The 24,032-nt window shown below is 47.5% G+C and overlaps 1 long non-coding RNA gene across 1 annotated transcript; it reads left to right on the forward strand.

Annotated features, from left to right (window-relative positions):
• On the forward strand, window positions 1-23,747 carry LOC144324275 (uncharacterized). The gene is made up of 4 exons (XR_013389794.1): window positions 1-250; window positions 1,134-1,337; window positions 7,025-7,190; window positions 16,802-23,747. It is a non-coding gene; the product is annotated as an uncharacterized LOC144324275 (long non-coding RNA).
• The last annotated feature ends 285 nt before the right edge of the window (window positions 23,748-24,032 follow it).

Below are 24,032 nucleotides of genomic sequence, written 5' to 3' on the forward strand. Positions count from 1 at the left end.
TATGGGTGGTCAGCCTTCGTAATTCCTACAATACTTGCAGTCCTCCCCCTCGTCCCCCATTAAATTCTCATAAAATCTGTACCTAGTAACCAATAGCTCCACGTTAGGGCTGACAAAACAGCCTGGGTCACTGCGATCCCTGGGGACAGGAAATGCATCCACACGCCAAGCTGTTGGTGACATCTTGTGGCAGCCAAGAAGCATCTGACTCCCTAGGAGGAGCAGGGGACCTGCTCTCTTGTCTCCCCAGGTGAGAATTACCAGAGCTGGCCTGGCCTCTTGGGCTGAGGAGAGGTGGGGTCGGGGAGGGGGGTGAACTGGGGAGGCACGGGGTGGAAGCAGGGAGGGTTATTCTCAGTTGTGAGAGTCCTAAAGGCTTCTGGGGAGGGAAGAGTTTCTCCTGACAGGGTCCATGAGACGTGGGACCTCTGAGGAGTGGAACAATGTGACCTCACTCTGCACTCCCAGCCAGTAAACCGAACATGTCATGATGAGTGGCCCTCTACGTGATGGGATCCTTTGTGGACATGGTCGGGAAGTATAGATAATGACCTTGCATCGTGTCCATAATATAAGCGAGGTGGAAAAAACCAGGATGCAGCAAATGACAACAGATACAGTTGTAAAAGATTGTGTGTGTGTGTGTGTGTGTGTGTGTGTGTGTAGATTGAGGGGGCAGGTGTGACTCTCAGCCTGCCAACTATATGAGCAAGAGATATTTAATTCCTTTATTTCCCTTTAATCAACTTCACTCTGCCTCCAAACGCTGTATGAGTCCTGGTGGGAGTCAGGGCCCTGCGACACCACAGTGGGGCGGGTTCCTGGTCTGTCGCAGCCCGGCATCGGTGTATTCCTGTGATTCGGGTTGGATATAACCAGCACAGGCCCCGCTGACAGCCTCCCTCCGTCCCCTCAGCGGCTGTGGGCCTGACCTGGGCACAGCAGTCTCAGTGGGCCGGATGCTCCTTCCCTCGGAGGCACCGCCTGAGTCATCACCCCCCTGAAATCTTGCCACCTTCCTTCTCCCATGTTCTTTCTTTTCTCCCTTCATCCCAACTTTCTCTTAGCCGCCTCAATACTGCTGTCTCTCTCCTGCCCCCTTCGGGACACATACTCTCTTCACTGGGTTGCAGGTTTTCAAAAGGAAGCAGTATAATTACAATTCTACAAATCTTATAAAGGAACTACCAGCCACACCGGAACTAGATGATTTGAAATGTTTCCTACTACACACTCCTAGAAATGCTGAGCTTTCAAGAAGAAAAAAAGAAAAGAAACCTCCAGGTACCAAGTCAAGAGCCAAGACTTTATCTTGCTTCAGGAAGCAAGAAACAATGGTGAGTAAAGAAACAGGTAAGCCAGGGCATAAGCCTACAGATAATAAAACTAATTTATACAACTGATTTACGATATGTCAAAAATGAGGAAAGACTGAAATACTAGATAACAATACGTTAAATGGGAGGCTGGTCATCTGATTGAATGTTTTAATGCCACTGAACTGTTTAGGAGGGGAATGAAGATACTGATTCACTACCAATCTTGTAATGTCCGATTTGCATGTTTGAAATCAAAGGTATCCAATAAAATGATGAAAATTGAGTTTACATCTCCCACTTTTATTTTTTTTATTTTTTAATATTCTTTTTTTTTTTAAAGATTTTATTTATTTATTCATGAAAGACACAGAGGAGAGAGAGAGGCAGAGACAGGCAGAGGGAGAAGCAGGCTCCATGCAGGGAGCCCGACGTGGGACTCGATCCCGGGACCCCAGGATCACGCCCTGGGCCAAAGGCAGGCGCTAAACCACCGAGCCCCTCAGGGATTCCCACATCTCCCACTTTTAAAAAGTCTGGGTTTTCATTTTAAAAGGAAAATGGAAGAAAAATGCAGAGAATAATACATGACTCAAGAGTTAGAAAAAATCTGCCATGTGTTTCTATTTTTATATGAAAGACATAAAGGAACTACCTGCTGGTGCTACGGTGATGGTGTGTGCAGAGGGTCGGGCCCCACACCTGCTGAGCAGGGAGCCTGCTTCTCCCTCTGCCTGCTGCTCCCCCTGCTTGTGCTCTCTCTCACTGTCAAATAAATAAATAAAATCTTAAAAAAAGATAAAATACAATCTTAAGAGAGAGAAAAGAGGCAGGGTTACTGTGTGTGGCCAACAGAATGTGGCAGACGTGGTGATGCGGCGCCTTGTGTGGACGTTACAGAAGCCTACAGCTTCCGTCTTGGCCCCGCTCTCTTGCTTTCTCCTCATTTACTCTTGGAGAAACTGTCACTGAAGGACTTCAAGGACCTGCATTCCGACCTCAAACTTTCTTTTTTGTTGTTTTTTATTATTTCTTAATTTAAATTCAATTAATTAGCATGTAAGGTACTGTTAGTATCAGGGGTCTCTGACCTCAGATTTTCCGATTAGGTTCTTCTTTCCAGCTTATCTCTGTTCAGGCAAAAGGCCTTGTGGGCAAAGCATTCCCTGACGGGAACAGAAACTACGTAAGGACTGTCCTGAGCTGGGAGGACACCCCACACCGCACCCCCACCCAAGACAATGATTAACTTGACCTCCACTGCCTTCCTGCTGTAGCCACTGACCTCTGTCTTGCATTTTCCTCGTATTAACCTGGAATATTGGGGGCACTTTGAAGACAGCCTTTGAAACGCTAGTCTGCTGTCTTGCCAGAGTTGGCCTCCCTAAAATACATTCTTTTCTGTTTCACCTCCACTTGCCTCTCTGCCTTTGGATTTTGTCAGTGGCAAGTGGGCAAACCTGGTGTTTGGGACCCCCAGAGCCAGGCGCTCTTGCACCCCTGAGCTCCGGCCACATCATGAGTAACCCTAGCAAGAGGTCCACCTGCTGTCTCCTGTCAACAGCCGTGTGAGTGAGCTTGGACATGGATACTTCAGCCTCAGTCTGGCCTGCAGATGACACTGCAGCCCTGGGCGGCGGGGAGGCATCTTGACTGCCATCTCCCAGGAGCCCCTGAGTCAGAACCATGACACTAAGCCTCTCCTCCTAACGGAGGTAATAAAATGTTTGCTGGTTTAAGCTGCCAGGTTCTGGACATAATCTCTAACGTAGCAACAGATAACTAATACTTCTTGTGCAATTTTATTTCTATATAATATACTTATGTTGCTTTACAACCGAAAAAAAAATATTTTTAAGCCAAGTAAATCACTCCAGTGTGATAAAGGACAACCTGTTCATCCATCTCGTTATATGATTGGTGTCCAGCTCACCTGTACCAACTGAAGTCACACACATCTCCTGTGCCAAGTCAGACACTCCAGCTACACCAGTGGGAGCCTGGACAGGGGCCGCCTTTAATTTGGGTTGCCTTGCAAGATATCCCAGGGAATAATTCTTTTCATGTGACTCAGGTCTTATAGCTAAAAATATAAATATGATTTAGCTAGAAATCAGTTAACTTTCTTGAGAAGTTGAATAACTTTTAAATGTGGTTCACTGGGCAGCTCGGGTGGCTCAGCGGTTTAGCACCGCCTTCAGCCCAGGGCCTGATCCTGGAGTCCTGGGATCGAGTCCCACGTCGGGCTCCCTGCATGGAGCCTGCTTCTCCCTCTGCCTGTGCCTCTGCACCTCTCTTTCTCTGTGTCTCTCATGAATAAATAAATAAAATCTTTAAAAAATAAATAAATAAAAACAAATGTGGTTCACTGATTCATATATTGTATAAACTGATAAATAACATTATCACTCTGTTAATAGTGCCGTTGGACTCACAGAGAAGTTCCTAAAGCAAGGAACACATATTTCCTTTTCTTGAAGGCCCTTGGGCCTAGAGGAAAGTATGAGGGGTGAAAAGAATGCTGTATTAGCTCCGTGGCTCTGGGACAAGTCTCTTGGCCTCTCTGGGCCTTGGTTTATATGTAAAATGGCAAGGAGGGGACTGGCTTTAATCTCTCTAAAAGTCTGTTAATTATTAGTCCTGCCTTAACCTGCCATGGAATTTTGGCTCTTCAATGACAAGCCATCTTTAAGCCAATTTGAGCCCCCCTCACGAGGGACACGGCTCCGTCCAGTATGAGAGGCACTAGCCACGGGGGCCTTCTTAAATTGAAAGTAAGTGAAGTTCATGAAAATTAAAATTTAGTTTCTCGGTTGCAATAAGTAGCCACATTTCAAGAGCTCAATAGCCACACGTGGCTAGTAGCCGACGCGCCAGCCGGACACAGAGTCAGGACACTTCCATCATCACAGAAAGTTCTATCAGCGCTCCCTGCATGAGGCCTCGCCTTCCAGTCTGGGCCACGAAAGGGGACTGGCGTCACCTGGGAGCCCTTAGACCTGCAGGACCTTGGATCCCAAGCCAGATGTGCGGAACCAGAATCTGCTTTACCCAGATCGCCAGGTGCTGCCTGCCTGTGGGAGCTTGGAAAGCCTGACTGGGAAGAGCCTTTCCCGAGCCGGCGGCTGCAGGGACAGAGCTGTGGCCAGCGAGTGGCGCGGCCTCCCGGGTGCCCGGGACTCCCCTCCTGCCCACACAGAGCAGGGGTCGGGGTGCGACCCCCCACCCCCGACCTGGTCAGTGCTCTCCAGGGGGCTGCTGGTTAGGTGTGGACTGGGTGAGATGCAGGGTCCGCGGGCCGGCGGGCCAGGTGGCTGTGTCCCGCGCGGTCACCGGGGGGCGCCGCGGCACCGCCGTGCCCTCCTCTGCCCCTGCTCCCCAGCAGCCAGCCAGAAGCTGCCCTGGACTTCCAGGTCTCTCGCCCGGATTACCAAGCAGCCGGAGCCGGGCCAAGCATTCATCCGACAGATAAAGGGACACAGGCCGCAGCTTTGTGCCCGCGGGAAAGCAAAGCAAGGGCGGGCGAGGCATTGATCGGGGACTGTGTGAAAGTCCAGCTGGAAGCAGGAGGCTTCTGTTGGAAAGCCAGGGCGAGGGAAGCCTCGGATGGTCTAAGTCACCTTCCCAATGACCTGGGCTCCTCATCACAGCCTCACGCTGTGGCTCTTTGCCATCAAGCGTGTGTGTGTGTGTGTGTGTGTGTGTGTGTGTGTGTGTGTGTAGGTGGGGGAAGGGGTGCAGCTAAGGACTGGGTGGTGATCAGGGGCTGGATGGTGGGGGATTTTTTTTTTTAACCGCTGGCCTCCATCTCAAGTTTCCAATTTGGTGTGAGGTCTAGGGTGGCCTGCTAATTTGCATTTCAAACAAGCTCCCAGGTGCTGCTGGGTCTGCTGACCCAGGGACTGCCTTTTGAGAACCACTGCTCTAAACTTCTGAGAAGCTCACGTGGGACACATTATATAATCCCAGTTCAAAAGAAGGATGCGACTCCAAAGGAATTACTTGAACCCCTCCGTCCCCCGCCCCCCTTGCCTCCCTCCAGGATGTCTTTTGCTCTCTCAGAAAAGCAGTCAGAAACCCAGTGTGGGCGGGAAGGATGGCCAGGGAGCAGGAAGCCAGAGTTCACCTCCCCGCCCCCCCCCCCCCCCCAGATGGAGGCAAGGCTCCCAACTCATAATCCTTGATCTGTTCCGAGAAGGGTGATTAAGACTCTCAAAGCTCACTGAGCCCCACTTTGGGCACAAAACCTACAGAGACCACTGTCTGTGGTCCAGTCCAAGGCAGGGTCACTTTCACCAGGAATGGGTGGAAATGGCAGGAACCTGGATTTATCAATGGGAGTGTTGGACCCCTCGGAGGGAGTGCAGACAAATCAGATGGGCCCCCAGTGGCTGGAGGGGGAGTTACAGCAAAGGAACTGGAGCACTTGTCACTATAGGGGGAGTTCTAGGAAAAGAACCTGAGACCCTCCTGAGTTCCTCAGGTGCCATTTGTAAAGGGGTCTCTTCTCCCATACCGGGAAGAGGAAGACTCAATTACCACAAGGAAGACTCTCATGAATGGAGAAGACCCCAACTTCATTCTCTATAACAATAATCCTTATCTTCCATTAATTTTCCCTATGTATTCACTTTCCCACAATTTACCTAGAAGCCAAGCCCCTCACTTACTCTGTCGTGTGACTTCTCCACCCGTTATCACCCTTAGTTGGAATGGTATGCCTCGGCTCCCCTGATCATGGAGCCTGCTTAGGATTCTCTCTCCCTCCCCCTGCCCCTTCCCCCTTTATGTGAGCACATGTGCGTGCATGCTCACTCTCTCTCAAAAAAGAAAAATTTTAGAACTTTAAAAATGACATGGTATGTAAGCCCCCCAGTCTAACCACTTCTTTGGCATTTGCACTCTTTTCTATAAGACTTCCTCGTGTGTATGCAAAATAAACCTTTCTCCTATTAATCTGCTGTTAATGGGTGTGATTTGTGTGCCCTGGGTACTGAGCCTAAGAGGTAGAGGGAAGGGTTTTTGAATGTCCTTTACACCATAAGAAAGAATTTTCCAGAGTGTGCAGTGAGTTCTACTCATGGCCCATGAGATGAGTGAGGGAGTTTGGAGACTAATGTGTTTAATTTAGGTAGTTTTGAAAATAGTTACTTTTTTAGGATTGGAACGAAGATGAAATGAATTTGGTAAAAGTGGTAAAATCCAAATTTTATCGATTTGGATAAAAATAGTAGGTTATAGAATACATGTTTATCTGAAGTGTGGGAAACACTGGCCCACAGAATCCTCTCACGCTAAAGCATTGGTAAACAATACAGATTTCACTGGAGATTTCTCAGCGGAAGATTGAAGAGGGGTCTTTATATAGCACAGCCCACGCCCCACATGCCCATAAATCCCAGAGGAGACATTTGTGCTCTTCCCAAGCCCATTAATGGCACACAGTCACCGAGTCTTTTAATTTTCTGTGTTTCTGCCACAAGGACCCATATCCCTGGCTCTCCCTGGGGGCCTACCTCACACTACCCCTCCATCCTTTCCCTTTATTATGAAGAAAAACTTAGCTCTCTCCCCACTGCCACCCAAATTCTGTGGCTGAGGAAAGCTTGTATAGTTCACATGTAGGGATCAATAAATACCAGTAACACCATTTTTAAAAGATTTTATTTATTTATTTATTTATTTATTTATTTATTTATTTGACACAGAGAGAGAGTGTGCAAGCAGGGGGAGCAGCAGGCAGAGGGAGAGGAAGAAGCAGGCTCCCCACTAAACAAGAAGCCCATTGCTGGGCTTCATCAAAGCAGGACCCCAGGATCAGGACCTGAACTGGAGGCAGACACTTCACCGACTGAGCCCACAAGGCACCCCCAGGTAACACCATTTTTTAAAAATTACTTTTATTTAGTCAAGATGGCAATGTGAAATGGTGCAACTACTTTGAAAACAGAACAGTTTCTTGAAATGTTAAACATACACCTACTGTGTCCCGGCCATTCTACTCCTAGGTTATTTACTGTGTCTACCCAAGGGAAATGAAAACATAGGCCCGGACAAAGACTTGGACATGAATGTTCACATAGCAGCTTTATTTGTAATGGTTAAAAACTGAAAACAACTCAAATATCCATCAACAGGTGATTGAATAAATAAATTAGGGTGTACTGATTCAATGAAATACTCTTAGTAATAAGAAGGAATGAAGTATTGATACGCACTATGACATGGATGAATTTCTAAACAGCTTTATGCAGAGCAAAAGGAGCCAGATGGAAAGAGTGCACACTATATGATTCCATTTATATAAAATTCTATAAAACGCAAACTAATCCATGGTGACAGGAAGGAGATCGCTGGTTGCCTGGGGATGGGGTAAAGGCAGGAAGGGTAATGGGAGGATTATAAAGGGGGAAGGAAACTCCTGTGGATAATGGATAAGCTCATTATCTTGATTGGGGCGATGGTGTCACAATTTCTTATAAATACACGCTCAGGATATGACCCAGCAATCCTATTCCTAGATATTTACCCCAAATAAGTCATGTCCATTTTAAAAAGTTCTGAACCTTAAAACCTTTAAAAAAAAAAAAGTACATGAATGTGTATAGTGCTTTATTCATAACTGTCAAAAGCCACAAACAACCCAAACATTTCCCGAGGAGTGGATAACAAGCTGCATACATCACACAATGGAGAACTGCTCAGCAATAAAGGAATGAACTCCCAAAGCACGCAGCAACACGAACAAATCTCCAAATAATGATGTCGAGTGAAAGAAGCCAGACTCAAAGGATACATACTGTAAGATTCCATTCATATGACATTCTGGAAAAGGCAAACTAGATGATGGAGAACGGCTCACTGGTTCCAAGGATTAGGAGAGAGGGATTTTTTTTTTCCCTAGGTGATGAGAACTAGGTGATTGTGGTGGTGGTGACACAATTGTATACACCTGTCAAACCCTGTAGAACTCTACATCAAAATGAGTGAATTTTACTAACTGTATGAAAATGTAAGAATACGTTTTAAAATAGTAATCCGTAGGGTTATAAAAGTCTGCAGCAATAAAGAAATGTGGGAAGGAAGAAATGGTTTACACAAACACAATACAGAGACTTGGGCCTTCACCATCGTTAGCTGTTTACCAAGCATCCTCGCAGAACACTTCCTACAAATACAAATGAATTTATGTAATAGAGTTTTTGTTTCATAGAAACGGGATTACACCGTACAAATGGTTCTGCAACTCCTTTTTCGTGCAAAGTTGTGAGGGTCTTGCAGAAGTTGAGACTCCAACGTACAATTTGGAATGACTTAAAGCCACTGTTCGGTTTTCTAGTTTACCTAAGTTATGATGCTCTTCTGTACCACCAGTCTGGGGAGAAATCAGGCTGGGCCTAAGCCAAATCAGGGAATCCTTAAGGAAAATTCAGAATCAAATACCCATCTCCCTGCTTTATTAGATTCTCCATAGGGATGAGTCGATGCACTGTTGGGAAGGAGGCACACACTTCTCCCCAGACTTGGTGATGGGGTGGGAGTATCTTTAAAGAAGCCTGATGAGCAGAACAGGGGCTGACCATGGTCAGGGTGGGTAGAGCCAATGTCAATTTTCTAAGGTGAGAAAGAAAACTCTTTTTTTTTTTTTTTTAAGATTTATTTATTTATGAGAGAGAGTATACACGTGCATGGACGTTGTGGCAAGGGCAGAGAGAGGGAATCTCAAGCAGACTCCCTGCTGAGCGTAGAGACTGAGGCGGGGCTTCATCCCACGACCCATGAGATCATGACCTGAGCCAAAACCAAGAGTCTGACCAACTGAGCCACCCAGGCGTCCCGAGAAAGAAAATTAATATTAACACAGCAGAATATTTTAAATCTGCAATTTGGGAACCTAAGATATGCTCCCTTTCCTTGATTCAGAGTCGAAATCATGTCCTTGCCCTCACTGGGAGCTGGCACTGTGGAGGGAACCAGGCTCTGTGTGTCCTGGGGTGGCTGAGCTGGAATCACAGCTCTCAACTTTACCAGCTGGATCACCTTGGGCAAGTCACATGACCTTCCGCCACTGGCTTCACAGGCTTGTGGTAACGCTGAATACGAATATGCAAATGCCTGGTTATCAGCAGCCACTCCTAGGATCAGTCATTTTACTGCTGTTCTGTTTGAATCCTGTCGCTTACTTCCCGTGGAGGCCACTGACCTCAGATCTAAGGAAGATTAGACTTCTGTCTTGTGGACAGAGTGGCCACTAAACAGCCTTTGCCAACAGCCTGCCCCTCCTCTGCAAGGCAGCCGGGGCCCCTCTCAACTTTCCGGCTCAGCACCCACGAACAGCTGAAGCTTGCGGTGAAATCTTGGCTCGCAGGGCCTGGTATTGATTTTTGTTCTCGAAGCCTTTCAAGTGGCCGCTGTCTCTAATCTCCCTGTCAGGCCCGGTTACAAAACGTGGCCTCTCCCTTTCCACAACTGCCAGAGGCTCCTCTCTTTCTGGAAAGAGCCCCGGACCCCGGCACCCCTAGGGTCAGCCTTGTGTTTATCTTCAAACCACAAGGTCTCAGAGCTCGGTACCTTCCAGCAGGTTATCGAACAGCCACACAGATAAGGGCTAAGGGGTGTGCTCAACGACTCGTGCCTCGCCTCTACCTCCTTTCTCCATCAGTTAACAAGTATCGATTTCGCCCTGCTGTGTGCAAGCAGGGAACAAAAGCCTGCAGGGTGCTCTTGAGGCCTTTTAGGGTCCGGGGCTGCTCGGCGGCTGGGTCAGTGAGAAACCCCCGGCTGAGCCCCCCACACCATTCCTGCCAATATTTAAACCAGGTCAATTCTTGCAGCCTAGCACACCATTTAAGTCTTGTGGCAGCTGAATTGTTCGCTAGTCTTGACAGCTAAGTAAGGACTTGGGAGGGTAGAAGGTTCTGGAAAGAAACCCAGACCTCGGGTCTGCCTTGTGTTTATCTTGAAACCCCAAGGTCTCAGAGCTCAGAACTAAAGATACCAAGACCAGCACACGGCCCAGCTGAAAGCCTGCAGCTGGGTCCCCCCGCTAGTCACTGCGAGCCAGGTGTGCGGCCTGTGACGTCGCGTACCTCTCTGCACTGGTTTCGCTTGTCGTTTTTCTAGTGTTTATGGAAATAAGGCAGTAGTCTCAGAATATTTTTTCTTTTTTTTTTATAAATTTATTTTTTATTGGTGTTCAATTTGCCAACATAAAGAATAACACCCAGTGCTCATCCCATCAAGTGCTCCCCTCAGTGCCCATCACCCCGTCACCCCCACCCTCCGCCCACCTCCCTTTCTACCACCCCTAGTTCGTTTCCCAGAGTTAGGAGTCTCTCATGTTCTGTCTCCCTTTCTGATATCTCCCACTCATTTTTTTTCTCCTTTCCCCTATATTCCCTTTCACTATTTTTTATATTCCCCAAATGAATGAGACCATATAATGTTTGTCCTTCTCAGATTGATTTACTTCACTCAGCATCATACCCTCCAGTTCCATCCATCGAAGCAAATGCTGGGTATTTGTTGTTTCTAATGGCTGAGGAATATTCCAGTGTATACACAGACCACAGCTTCTTTATCCATCATCTTTCGATGGACACCGAGGCTCCTTCCACAGTTTGGCTATTGTGGACATTGCTGCTGTAAATATCGGGGTGCAGGTATCCCGACATTTCACTGCATCTCTATCTTTGGGGTAAACCCCCAGCAGTGCAATTGCTGGGTCGTAGGGCAGGTCTATGTTTAACTCTTTGAGGAACCTCCACACAGTTTTCCAGAGTGGCTGCATCTCAGAATATTTTCAAGTGTAACTTTTGTAGTCTACAGAAGTTGCTGTGGGGAGGAGTGAGGGGAATAGCCACCAACCCAAAGCGGTAACGACCTTTTTCTGTTTTTAGCCTAGAGTTTTATGGATCCTCATTTACGAAAGGGGTCTCCCCCCAAATCTCCCCCTAGATACCTCCCACCCCATCACACCCGCTTTTCCAGAAATGATATTGAGATTCACAGAAGAGGGGAGTCTTGTACTTATGAGTCCACAAACTTAAGTTATACATTTGAAAAATAATTCAAGCAGATATTTTGAAAAAATATGCTCTTGAAAAGAGATCTATATAAAACAAGAAGAATCTCAGCAAACAAGGTAAAGCGAACATCTGAAATAATTCAGAGACATACTATAAATGTAATTGTATAAAGGGGTCATGATCATTAAAGACTTGCAAATTAAAACGACAGGTATGTGTGTGCCGCTACATACCTATTAGCATGGGTAAAATCCAAAACACCGACAATACCAATTGCTGGCAAGGATGTGGAGCCATAGAAGCTCTCATTCGTTGCTGGTAGAGATGCGAAATGATACAGCTACCTTGGAAGACAGTTTGGAGGTTTCTGACAAAGCTAAGAATCTGCACTTACCGTATGATCCAGAAATCACCTCCTTAGTATTTACCCAAATGAGCTGAAAACGTGCAGCCACGCAAAAACTGCACACACGGTGATGGTAGTTTTATTCCTAACTGCCAAAACGTGGACGCAACCAAGATGTCCTGCAGTGGATGAGTGGATAAACCGTAGTATATCCAGACAGTGGACTATTACTCGGTTCTAAGAAGAATTGAGCCATTAAGCCGTGAAAAGCCAGGGAGGAGCCTTAGATGCGTATTATTAAGTGAAAGACGCCAATCTGACCCCTACACCTCAGCGGCCTGGAGGACTGCTCTAGACTCCTAATAGGTTTTGATTTTCAGTTTCTACACTGTGGCCAGTGTAATCCTTCTGACATGCAGGTGAGTAGAATTCCTCCCCCTGCATGCCGGCTGCTCTAGGATAAAGCCCAACTCTTTCCATCTTCCATCTTCACGATGTAGCCCCTCCTGCTCGGCTCTGCAGACTCATGTCTCCCCACTTCCTCCCTCGTCCTCTCTGTCCGCTGAGCAGTCGTGGAACTGAGCGGCTCGCATCTCCGGCTGCAGGGGAGCAGAGTGGATCGACGGCCTTGGCTTCCATCCTTCTGGAGCTTTCATGAGTTCACATCAAGGCCACTTTCCCTTGAGCTACTCACAGTCCAGGGCCGAGCACAGCAGGGGTCTCCACCAGACCCATCGCATAGCTAATCTCTCCTTGGCCTCTGCTACTCAGCAGACCCAGACTAACACACACTTGCCATACGGAAGTCCTCGCAGTGATGTTCTCCTCCCCTCCTGCCAGGCTTCGCACATGCTGTTCCTTCCGTCTGGAGCATCTTCTTTTTCTCCTCTTACCTCCTTCCTTGACCAACGCCTATCCATCCCTCAGGATCCAGCCTAGAGGTCACTTCATCCATCAGAGACATTCATCGATGGCTTGTTGTGATCCAGGCATTGTTCTGTGCACCAGGAATACGTAAGGGCTGATGAATGGGCAGTCCCTGCTCTCATCAAGCTCTCTTTAGAAAAGGTAAATGATCAATAACTATATTTTCCAACACAGATCCATAGTATATCAGTGGAGACTGGAAATACTGTAAAGAAAACAAAGCAGGATAAGGGATGAGAACAATGAAGGGGGTGGGGTGGATGGGAATTCTTTTATACAGAAAGATCGGGAAAGCCTCCGTGGGAGGAGGTGACATTTGATCAGTCTTGAATGATACGAGGGAGGGGGTCATGCAGACATCTGGGGGCAGATGTTTTCACGTAAGGAGAAAACATTCCAGACCACAGGGACCACAGGAGGGAGGCCACTGGGGCTGAGAACCCCAACTCTGGGGAAGGTGCCCCTGGTATGTGCCCCTACAGCACCTCCCGCATCCCTAGTGAAGGGCACGGGGGGACTAGTTAAGGCCTTGTCTGCTTCCCCTCCTGACAGTAAGTCTGAGGAGAGAGACCCTGCTTGCCAGGCTCGTAGGCAGGCATGGTACCTGCAAGCCTGGTGCAAGGTGGGCTCTCAATACTGACGGCAAATGCTTAATTACAGTAATTATGGTAATGTCCATCAGTTAATGGGGGCACTTACTGTGTGCCTGGTTCTGTGCTAAATGGTTTAAGGGTCTTTTCTCACTTAACATTCCCAAGAGCAAAGTAGGTAACATCATCGTCCCCACCGTATGGGGCCATAGTGGGCCCCACCACACTTTCTCTGCAGACACGAGGAAACTGAGGCACAGAGAGTCTGAGTCACTTACCACGGTGATATAGCAAAAAAGTGTATAAAAAGAGGTGAGGCCTTGAACCCCACCAGGCCGAGGACTGAGTCACAAGCACTCAAGAACCTCTCCCATTTCTAACACGGGGCAGAGCCTGAGAAACTTAGCAGGTGCTCAGCTCCAAGGCAGGGAGCACCCCAGCTCCATGTGGGGCCTCTAAGCATGGTTCTAGCCAGAGGCTGCCAGGAAGCCAAGGTCAGGGGGACCTTGAGGACACCCAGCCCAGCGCCTGCCTACAAGGGGGCTGAGCTAGAGGGCTGGGGTGATCTCGAAGCCGTCCTGCCAATCACTCGTCCCTGCCACCTCGCCCAAGCCTTAAGCCTGACGGTGAGGGTTGTAAAGGCCATTCGATCAGAGGCCTGGGAAAACGTGCTGCTGTGCGGGCAGCGATGGGAAGAGAGGACGGGATGCGTGCCAGCAGGCCGGCACCCGGGGGGGCCCGCGGCGGGGACTCCGTCGTCCTGGCCACCCCGGAGAGTCTTGGCAGGCTCATGCTTGCCTCAGCGTCGCCACTCTGCTTGCTGTGATGCCCGGTGGCCCCGCCGGCCCCCATCCTGCCTCTTCGTGGCTTCTCGGGCGCTCCTGGCCGGGTCAGCATCAGGCCCTGCACAAGAGGCCTCGGAGTCATTGCAACGGGAGAGACTGCCTCCGGCGCCACAGTTTCACAGAAGTAGAAACTGAGTCCCAGAGAGATGCTGTGACTTGCCCAAGGTCTCAGGGCTGGTTGGGGGCAGAGCCAGACGAGACCCCATCCGTAGCCTCTTCCTCCTGCCTGAGCGCTGCGTCCTGGCCGGCTCCCTCCCGGTGATGCCCATGCTGCTTCCTCTGCAGCCCTGAGAGCCGGCCTCCCGGGTCCCTGCCCAAGGCCCCAGCCTGAGACCCAACCACCCTCACTCGTGCCCGGGCCTCTCGGCCTCCCTTCCTGCCCCCTCCTCCCCATTCTCCTCACCGCAGCCAGACTGACCTCTCCAAAAGCCAGGGCCGGTTATGCCACGACCCTACGAAAAGCCCCTGGTCACTCCCTGTCACCCACAGACGAACCCTCGGCGTGGCATCGGGTCCTATCCAGCCTGGGCCCGAAGCTTCTCGGCGGGTTCGTTCCCAACGCGTCCTCTTAGGTGCACGTCGCATTCCAACCACACCGCTCACCCAACTCTAAGTTGCTGCAGGAGTCAGACACGATCCGACTGTGTACAGCACCCCGGGCATGGTAGGAGCCCGGCAAATGTTAGCTCCCCCGGGACCTGGGCACTTCCCCAACAGGCTGGCTTCTCGTACCCACCTGTGCTGGCCCGTGGCTGAGCTCTGCTCTGTTCTCTGGACTGGGAGACGTGCCCTCCACTGGGACCCCAGCCAGGCCCTCAACTCCTCAGATCCAGGTTATCTACTCCAGGAAAAGGGGAAATGAAGAACACCTAACCTGCCCACTATTTTCTCAGGGATTTTTTTTTTTAAAGATTTTATTTACTTATTTATTTACTTGAGATCGAGAGAGTGCATGCACGTAGAAGGGCAGAGGGGGAGGGAGAGGGACAAGTTGACTCTGCCCTGGGTACAGAGCCCCTCGCAGAGCTCAACGCCATCACCCTGAGATCATGATCCGAGCAGAAATCAGGAATTGGAGGCTCAACCTACTGAGCCACTCATGCACCCTTCAAGGATTTTTTTTTTTTTTTTTTTTTAAGAAAAAAGACTCAGGCGCCTGGGTGGCTCAGTCGGTTGAGTGTCATGATCCCAGGGTCCTGGGATCGAGCCCCACATCCTCGGGCTCCCTGCTCAGTGGGGAACCTGCTTCTCCCTCTCCCTCTGCAGCTCCCCCTTCTTGTGCTCTCTCTCACTGTATCAAATGAATAAACACGATCTTTAAAAAAGGAAAAGATTGAGGTCATGCAGATGGAACGGCCACACAAGTTATTCCCATCCCCTGAAAGCGGGTGAGCCACCGTCCCCTTGGATTCTTCTGCCTGTACCTGCAGGCCTCAACCTGGACCTGGGGAAGGACGCCAGGGATGTTTCACCCCCTGGCACAAGGGGGATAATGGGCAGTTGGCACTCTGTGTGCTGACTGCTTAGGACCACGTGTGCGTACTTGTAATTTAACAGGCAAAAGCATGAGGGGCCTTGTTTCATGAATGCATCATATCACATGCAGAGGCGAGCAGTGAGCTGTGCCCGAGCTGCAGGGATGGTCTCTGTGAGGCCTCGTGATGAAGGCAGGTTCCAACCTGCACTGAGAGCCAGAAGCCATCGGTTCATTAGGATGTCTGTGCATCCATCCATCCAAGCATCCATCTTTCCATCCATCCATCCATCCATCCATCCATCCATCCAGAATACATTAATTTTGCCTCTCTTGTTTATTGCCAAATAAGACATGTGGAAGACAACCATAGACACAAACATTCGTTTGTGTTCCCCAAAAGTCACATGACGAAGCTCCAATCCTCAACGTGATGGTGTTTGGAGGTGAGGCCTTTGGGAGGTGATTACACTTAGATGGCGTCATGAAGGTAGAGCCACCATGGTGGGATTAGTGCCCTTATGAGAAGAGGATGCAGGGCGCCCAGGGTGGCTCGTCGGTTAAGAGTCCAACTCTTAAAAAAAAAAAAAAAGAGTCCAACTCTTGGTTTTGGTTCAGGTCATGATCTCGTGGTCATGGGATCAAGCTCCCTATTGGGCTCCATGCTGAGGGTGGAGTCTGTTTCAGATTCTCTCTCTTCCCCTCTGCTTCTCCCCATCCCCCATCCTGCTCGGTCACACTCTCATGCTCTCTCTCTAAAATAAATTAAAATCTTAAAAGAAGAAGAGAGGATGCAATAGGATGGCGACTGTCTGGAAACCAGGAGGAGGACCCTCTACCACACATAGATTCTTCTGGCACCTTGATTTTTGGACTTCCCAGGCTTTAGAACTGTAGGGAAGAAATATTTATTGTTGAAGCCACCCAATCTATGGTAGTTGGTTATAGCACCCAGAAGTGACGGGGACAAAGAATAAGGAAAATCAGAAAAGCAGATAAGCTCTCCCAAACTCATTGCAATCCACCCTCTCTCCCTCTCTCCCTCTTTCCTTCCCAAATTTCTTCTGTCCCGACAATGGACAGGCAGTTGCTAAGATGATAAGTTACAAGTCCTTTTCTCCCTTTATTGCAGTTAATCTTTTAGCCTCTGAAGTATTTCAAAGGTATGGAAAATTGTGGAGAATAATGTTGTCACCCAAGTACCCATCACCCACTCCAATGAACATTAACCTTTTGTGTATTTGCTTTGAGATTCTTTTTTTTTTTTTTTTTTAGGAAACAAAATGTCATGACTGCAAGTTGCCTCCCTCGGCCCCACTGTACCCTCTGTGTCAGCTCTCTGCAGCTAGTAGGTAGTGTTTGGGTAGGTTTGGGGCTTTTACTACGTTAGTATGGCCCCACTCACAATGCACAGTATTGTTTTCTGTAGTTTTGGATTTTCTACACATGATATCATACCTTATGCATCCTTTTACAACTGGCTTTTAATTTTATTGGATTTTTTAAAAATTGCATGTGTTGTAGATGCCGGTTGTAACAAGTCGGGCAAACGGAGAGGTGGGTACAGGCAAAGTTGATCATCTCCTTCGCCCCCTCCAATCCCACCACACAAGGTAACCACTGTCAACAGGGGACAGATGCCTTTCTGCACCTTTCCTCTGCTCACACAAGCACACAGAAGGGCTCGGACGCCGAGGGAAGAGCCGGGGAAGGTTCTCTGGACCGGCTGGGGCAGGCAGGGGTGGCCACAGGAGCATATGTTGCCTCTCTGGGGCTGCAGGCAGGAGAGGAAGGGCAGACAGAGGCTGTGGGGGAAGGTGTGCAACTTCCCAGGCCGTTAAGCCACAGCCGGCCGTTGAGCCATCCAGGCCCCTCTCCCGGCGGGCCCTGCGGTCTGAAGGCCTCCAGGTCAGCTGATGAGCAGTGTCCTTCCTACGAAGTGTCCTTGGGTGGCACCCGATCAGGGTCTGCCTCAGGACAGCTGGGGGTGACCACAGCAAGCCGTGCAACCTCTGTAGGGAAGACACCACAAGACCTCTCCGGTCCTTTCCCATCGATGACTGTCACCCAGACTGTCTTCGCCGGGGGCTGACCTGTCAGCGGGTCCGAGATGTTGGAGAAGCTTGGGGAGGCCTAGTTGGCTTCAGCTGCGACCGAGAAGGGGTTCACAGACAATACGTGTTTTCTGACCCCTCCAGGAACCTGGAGTGAGCGCACAGAATGCCAAGGAAGTTTCCAAGGTTTTTTGGTTTTGTTTTGGTTTAACTTTTTATGAGCGAATAGGACCAGACACGTTATGCTTAGAGCTGGACTGGAATGTCTCTTTATTCCTTGCCAAAAATAGAGTCAATAATTAGAGCTTAAGTTATTTCGTTTCCAAAATGCACAGCGATGAGAGAACGTGAGCGGGAGACGTGAGCTGCTCCACGGAGCAGGAGGCCTGCCGCCAGCTCGACTCCTGAGCCCACCGGGGTGTGAGGATGGCTTACAAACCGGGGTTGGAGCTTGACCCTGAGACCCCTCCTGTTGTTAAATTCTATAGTTCTGTGTTTTTCCTTTTCCCCCCCGACTCATTCATTCAACTATTTTTTTTTCTTTGAGTGCCTACAATGTGTCAGTCGTTGCACTAAGAGCTGGGGATGTCCGTGAAAACTCAGACGGGGGCACTTGGGTGGCTCAGTTTGCCTTTGGCCAAAGTCAGGATCCCAAGGTCCTGGGATTGGGCTCACTGCTCAGCGGGGAGTCTGCTTCTCCTTCTCCTCTGCCCCTCCTCCCAGCTCTTCTCTCTCACTTTCTCTCGCTCTAAAATAAATAACTAAAATCTTTTTTTAAAAAGAAAAATTAGACAAACACTTGCCTTTGTGGAATTCAGAACTCCTTACAAACAATCTCAAAACACAGACTTCCCCTCCTTATCAATATTCCAATAATTCATTCACTCATCTTTGAGATGAAAGGATTTCCACAACACCCTCATGCCAAGTGGACACAGGTATTCCTGGCCTCATTTTCCCACTGGGCAGACCAAGAACAACGAGTATGAGAGAGGAGCGTCAGCATGAACGTTGCAGCCTTGAAGGAAACACACACACAGCGGTGGAAAGGCCCAGATCTCACTTCCTGGAACCTCTATGAAGCTCCTCTCACAGGCTGGGAAAAACTGGAATGTACGGATCTCCTGATTTAATAACAAGAAGAAAGCTGACTGAAGAAGAGGTGGCAAATTGGGGAAAATGATATGGGGTGAGACAGGTGAAGCTTCCTGACTCCTTGGGCAAATAAACACTCCTTAGCTTGCTCCGTTTCTCCAAAATGTTGAAATCCCCGGCTGGCATCCCAAAGGACACCGCAGCCCCATCCAGGCTGAGATACTGGCACCTCCTCAGGTGTTAGAGAGCCTGGTGGCCATTCGGTCCCTTCCATTGATGCCATCCAATAGCCAACCCTGGGGCTCCCTAACTCGCCCAGTGGGGATCCCACAGGGCACTGAATAACTTACCCCTGGCTCTGGTTCCCCCAGCTCTGGGCTCCCAGCCAAGTTCTCCAAATTGTTTTCATTAGCAATGAAAGGGCTTTTTAGCCTTGCAGCAGAATGCATGGGCTTTTGTCTCTTTTCCTCACAGGGCTGTGAGGTCCTTTTCAGGCTGTTCTCTTCTCCCGGCATGGCCCACCCATCAGCCAACGTCCAGTCCTGAATGTGGGCCTGCTGGACCAGAAGGTGGCTCCCAACAAACTCCCCAGGTGGCCTCAAGTTGGCGGCACAGGCCTAACAGACTATGTGAATCTAATCTGTTCCTAAAAATTTGCTGGAGATTTTAGGATATCAAATGTCTATATTGCATTAGTTAAAATGGGGAAAATAATGATGCATTCCCAGCCTAACAAAAAACCCCAACCAACGTCCTCTTAATCACTAAAACACTCAAACAGTTATAAACAACCCAGCACGGAGCTCTAAATAATATGAATCAAAGTGTGGTTGCAGACCAGCAAGCATCGGCATCACGTGGGAACTTAACAGTGTAAATATTCAGACTCCAAACTAAGCCTACTAAGTCAGAAGCTCTGAAATAGGGTCCAGCAATCTGACTTTTAGCAAGACCTCCAGAAGATTTAGATGCATGCTAAGGTCTAGAACCACTCATATAAAGCATTTAACAAGTATCAATTATTCAACATTTAAAGAACTCATTAGTGGGTACCTTTGAGGGGTTTTGTTTTTAAAATTTTATTATTATTTTTTTTATTGAGGTATAATTGAACTATACATTCAGGTGTACAACACTGTGATTCAACATTTGTAAATGTTGCAAAACAGTCACCGCAGTAAGTCACCATCTGCACCTCACAAAGCTAATACGATATTATTGACTACATTCCCTGTTTCATACATTAATTGCATCCCCATGACTTATTTTGTAACTGGAAGTTTACACTTCTTAATCCCTTTCACTCATTTGCCCCCAACGCCCCTGCCCTCTGACAACCACTAATCTATTCTCTGTTTATACGTATCTGGGTTCTGTTTTGTTTTATGGATTTTATGCTTAAGTGAAATCATGTGGTATCATCTTTCTTTGTTGGACTTATTTCAGTTATCCTAATACCCTCAAGACTCATCCATGTTGTCACAGTGGCAAAGTTTCATTATTTTTTGTGGCTGAATAGTATTCCAGTGTGTGTGTGTGTGTGTGTGTGTGTGTGTCTGTGTACCACATCTTCCTTACTCATTCTTCCATTGAAGGGCACTTAGGTTGTTTATGTCGTTTCCATCTCTTGGCTATTGTAAATAATGCCAACGTGAACATACAGATGTATGTATCTTTTGGAATTAGTGTTTTCATTTTCTTTGGAATGATAGATACCCAGTAATGGACTTACCAGACCATATGGTATTTCTGTTTTTAATTTTTCAAAAAGATTTTATTTATTTACTTGAGAGAGAGAGGGAGTGAGCATGAGTGGGGGGTAGAGGCAGAGGGAGGGGGAGAAGCAGACTCTCCAGTGAGCCAGGAGCCAGATGTGGGGCTCGATCCTATGGTCTTGGGATCATGACCTGAGCTGAAGGCAGATGCTCAACTGACTGAGCCACCCAGGTGCCCCTATTTTTATTTTTCAAGGAAACTCCATACTGTTTTCCATAATGGCTGCACCAATTTACATTCCCATCAAGAGTACATGAGGGTTCCCTCTTTTCTACTTTCTCACCAATACTCATTATTTCTTGTCTTATTGATACCAGCCATTCTGACAGGTGCAAGGGAATATTTCATTGTGGTTTTGACTCACATTTCCATGATGTTGAGCGTTTTTTCATGTGCCTGTTGGCTCTCTCTATATGTTCTTTGGAAAAACGTTTATTTAGACCATCTGTCCATTTTTTAAATTGGATATTGGATTTTTTTTGCAATTGAATTGTATGAATTCTTTATATATTTTGGGTATTAACTCCTAATCAGGTATATCATTTGAAAATCTTCTTCATTTAGTAGGTTGCCTTTTTGTTTTGTTGGCTGTTTCCTTCATTGTGCAGAAGCTTCTTAGTTTGATGTAGTCCTACTTGTTTATTTTTGCTTTTGTTTCCCTTGCTTATGGAGTCAGATCCAGAAAATCATCATAAAGACCAATGTCAAGGAGTTTACCACGTATGTTTTAGTTTAGGAGTTTTTACATGCCTGAGCTTTGGGGAAAAAAATGCCTATTAACTGCCCCACGAGGCAAGAGAAATTGCTAGTTCCAGGACATAGCCATGGGGGTGGGGAGGCAGGTGGAAATGTGGATACCATTTATCCCTCAGTGGGCCTTAAAAAATAGACACCATTGATTTCTTCATCAGAAGCTGCCAAAGCCACCCATTTGCACAGCACCTCACAGTTTTCCCACCCCACAAAGGAGAGGAAGGCATCCACCCAGATCACAGACTACAGACTTAGAAGGCCCTCCCACCCCCAACACACACACACACACACACACACACACACACACACACACACACGGTCCCTCCCAGAGGTCACCTGAAGCAGCAGGGTCAAGATAAGGACTTCCTCACTATGCAGCTTCTTATGGGAAACAGTGAGCACAAGAGTTTTCGTCTTGTCTTTTGCAATGCATTCTTCATAATGATTATTTACAGTGATTATCCATTAAATCACAGTTATTATTTAACACATAATAGATGAGAGGCATTGTGTGCTGAGCACAGCTTTCCCAGGAAACAAAAGACTTGAGTTTTCAGAATTCTCTTATGACTCCTCCAAACTATAAGCCCTTAGAAGAAGTCAGTGTCCCAAGTCTTAATCATCTCTGTCCTCACACACTCAGACACTACTGGCCTCTATAATGATTCAGTGAATTAACTCCCTTCTGTTCCGGGTTCTTCATTTAAGTGCCCAGGAGAGGATAAAAGAGAAAACCTTTGCAAACAATTCCCTAGGGGCCTGTGGGAGGAAGCTCTTTTGTGATGTTTGCATGGGACCTGTGGCATAACTGCCAGAATTCTGTGAACAAACGGGTTGGGAGTGTCCATAATCCTTCCAGGGAATAAGAGTCAGCCCCTGAAAAGAGTCCACTCACCATACATGGTAGGCCCAGAATGGAGGCCACCGTCTATCCAATGGAGAAGGTTTTCTCAAAGAGAGAGACCATCGTTTCTCTTCATCATTAAATACCCAGCACCATCTGAACTCTCACCCTCCAAATGTTTGCTATAAAAACTTGGCAACATTTTTCTTCAAAATTCAGTATATGAATAAAAAACCATTCTGTTAGAGAATCATCGTTGCTTCAACAATTGAGATTTCTGGAATCCCAGGTAGAGACTGTGCCATAGATCCATCTCAGTTCTTCTCCTAACAGTAGAAGCACCTCTCATGTTTATATTGTTCATACATATTGTGAACCTATCTTGTAAAAAGGTTGAAAAGCCTATGAATTATGATTATGAATTAAGTAGTTAACCTAAGACACTAGGGTTGTGATCCCAGGTTCCTGGGATCATGCATTGAGCTCCTGGTTCAGTAGAGAGCCTGCTTCTCCCTCTCCCTCTACCACTCCCTCTGTTGCTCCCCCTGCTTGTGTTCTCTCTTGCTCTCTCTCAAATAATAAAATAAAATCTCTTTAAAAATGGCTAAAATGGTAAATTTTATGTTACGTATATTTTACTATAATTGGTGAATCATTGACTTTCTTGGTTTTGTATGTATTATTACAGGTGTTTAGTTAAGACTCTTTGGCAATAAGACTCTGTGATTGCAAAAATGGAAAATTGTAAGGAAGCAGGGGTAGATCCCAGAACCCAAGGGCAGGAATGCTAAGAGGTCTCAGGGAGGAGCAGAATAAGGAGCTGGAGGGCCACTGGGACTTTTGTTTGTCTCTGCATTTCTCTGTGATCCGTTTCATCCTCATTCTCTCTGCAGCTTGGTTTCTCTGTCTCTTGGGCCCACAATATGGGATATGCTCACTGCCTTCCTGTCTCCATGGCTTATAAGTTCAGTCACCATGCTATTCCCATATTGAGAAACACAGTCTCTCACTCCCAGTTAGCTGCATATTCCGAAGAAAGGGAAGCTGATAGGCACACCCTGAGTCACGTGACCTTCCTGGTCCAGTAAATCCTAGCCAAGGTGTGATACAAACACGGCCAGTTTCTCTGGGGAACCCAGACTAATGCACCATGTTATTCAAGTTTTTTCCATTTTGTTCCTTTCCTTCACAGTTAAATACAAAAGTCAACTACCATAAATAAAACACAAATATCCACATTCGATATAGAGCAAGGACAGATGATGTCTGCCTTTTGGAGGAGGGGTACTATAGGGATGGCATTTGATCTGGACCTTAAAGGATGGGGAACATTCTGGCACAGAGATAAAGATTATTAGGGTTTTAGGAAGTCAAAGAAATAATATCCTTTTTTTTCCCTCCTTCCTGAATTTTGAACTATCCGAGATGCAGACACAGGAGTCTGGCTGGTAGAAATGAAAATAGAGGTCTGGCTGGTGGAAATGAAAATATCACCCTCATTATCTGTAAAGCTGTTAAGATAACATGACTAAAGTCTCTGGCCCGTGGGTTTATGAAGGCTTAACTTCTGAATTAGACATACTCTCCAGTCTGGGGCCCAGTTGGGTGGACACTTTATACTGCACAGCAGAGAAGTCAACCAGAACACAGGCCTATCCCAAAAGAGGAAGGGGCTGAGGCCAGCATGCCCAGGTCTTTGTCTTAGAGCCACCTATCAGATATCACTTCTGAGATAAAGATTAAGGGGTGGGGGTGGGGGGGAAGAGTGTTAACAGTTATCTATGGGAGGGAGATTGTGCTAGCTAAGACATAAATGTGTGTTGTTCTTCTACAATGAGCGTGTATTATTTTCATAACACTATTATTTTTATACTTAAAAATGAAGTCCTTCAGAATTGAGTGTAAGAAAGGAGGATCTACTTTCACTCAGGACACAGACTAAGGTCAGAAGAAAGAGAAAGAAGATTTTGTGACTGTAGTGGTG

The sequence above is a fragment of the Canis aureus genome, chromosome 11, assembly GCF_053574225.1.
Source record: "Canis aureus isolate CA01 chromosome 11, VMU_Caureus_v.1.0, whole genome shotgun sequence".
Taxonomy (NCBI): Eukaryota; Metazoa; Chordata; class Mammalia; order Carnivora; family Canidae; genus Canis; species Canis aureus.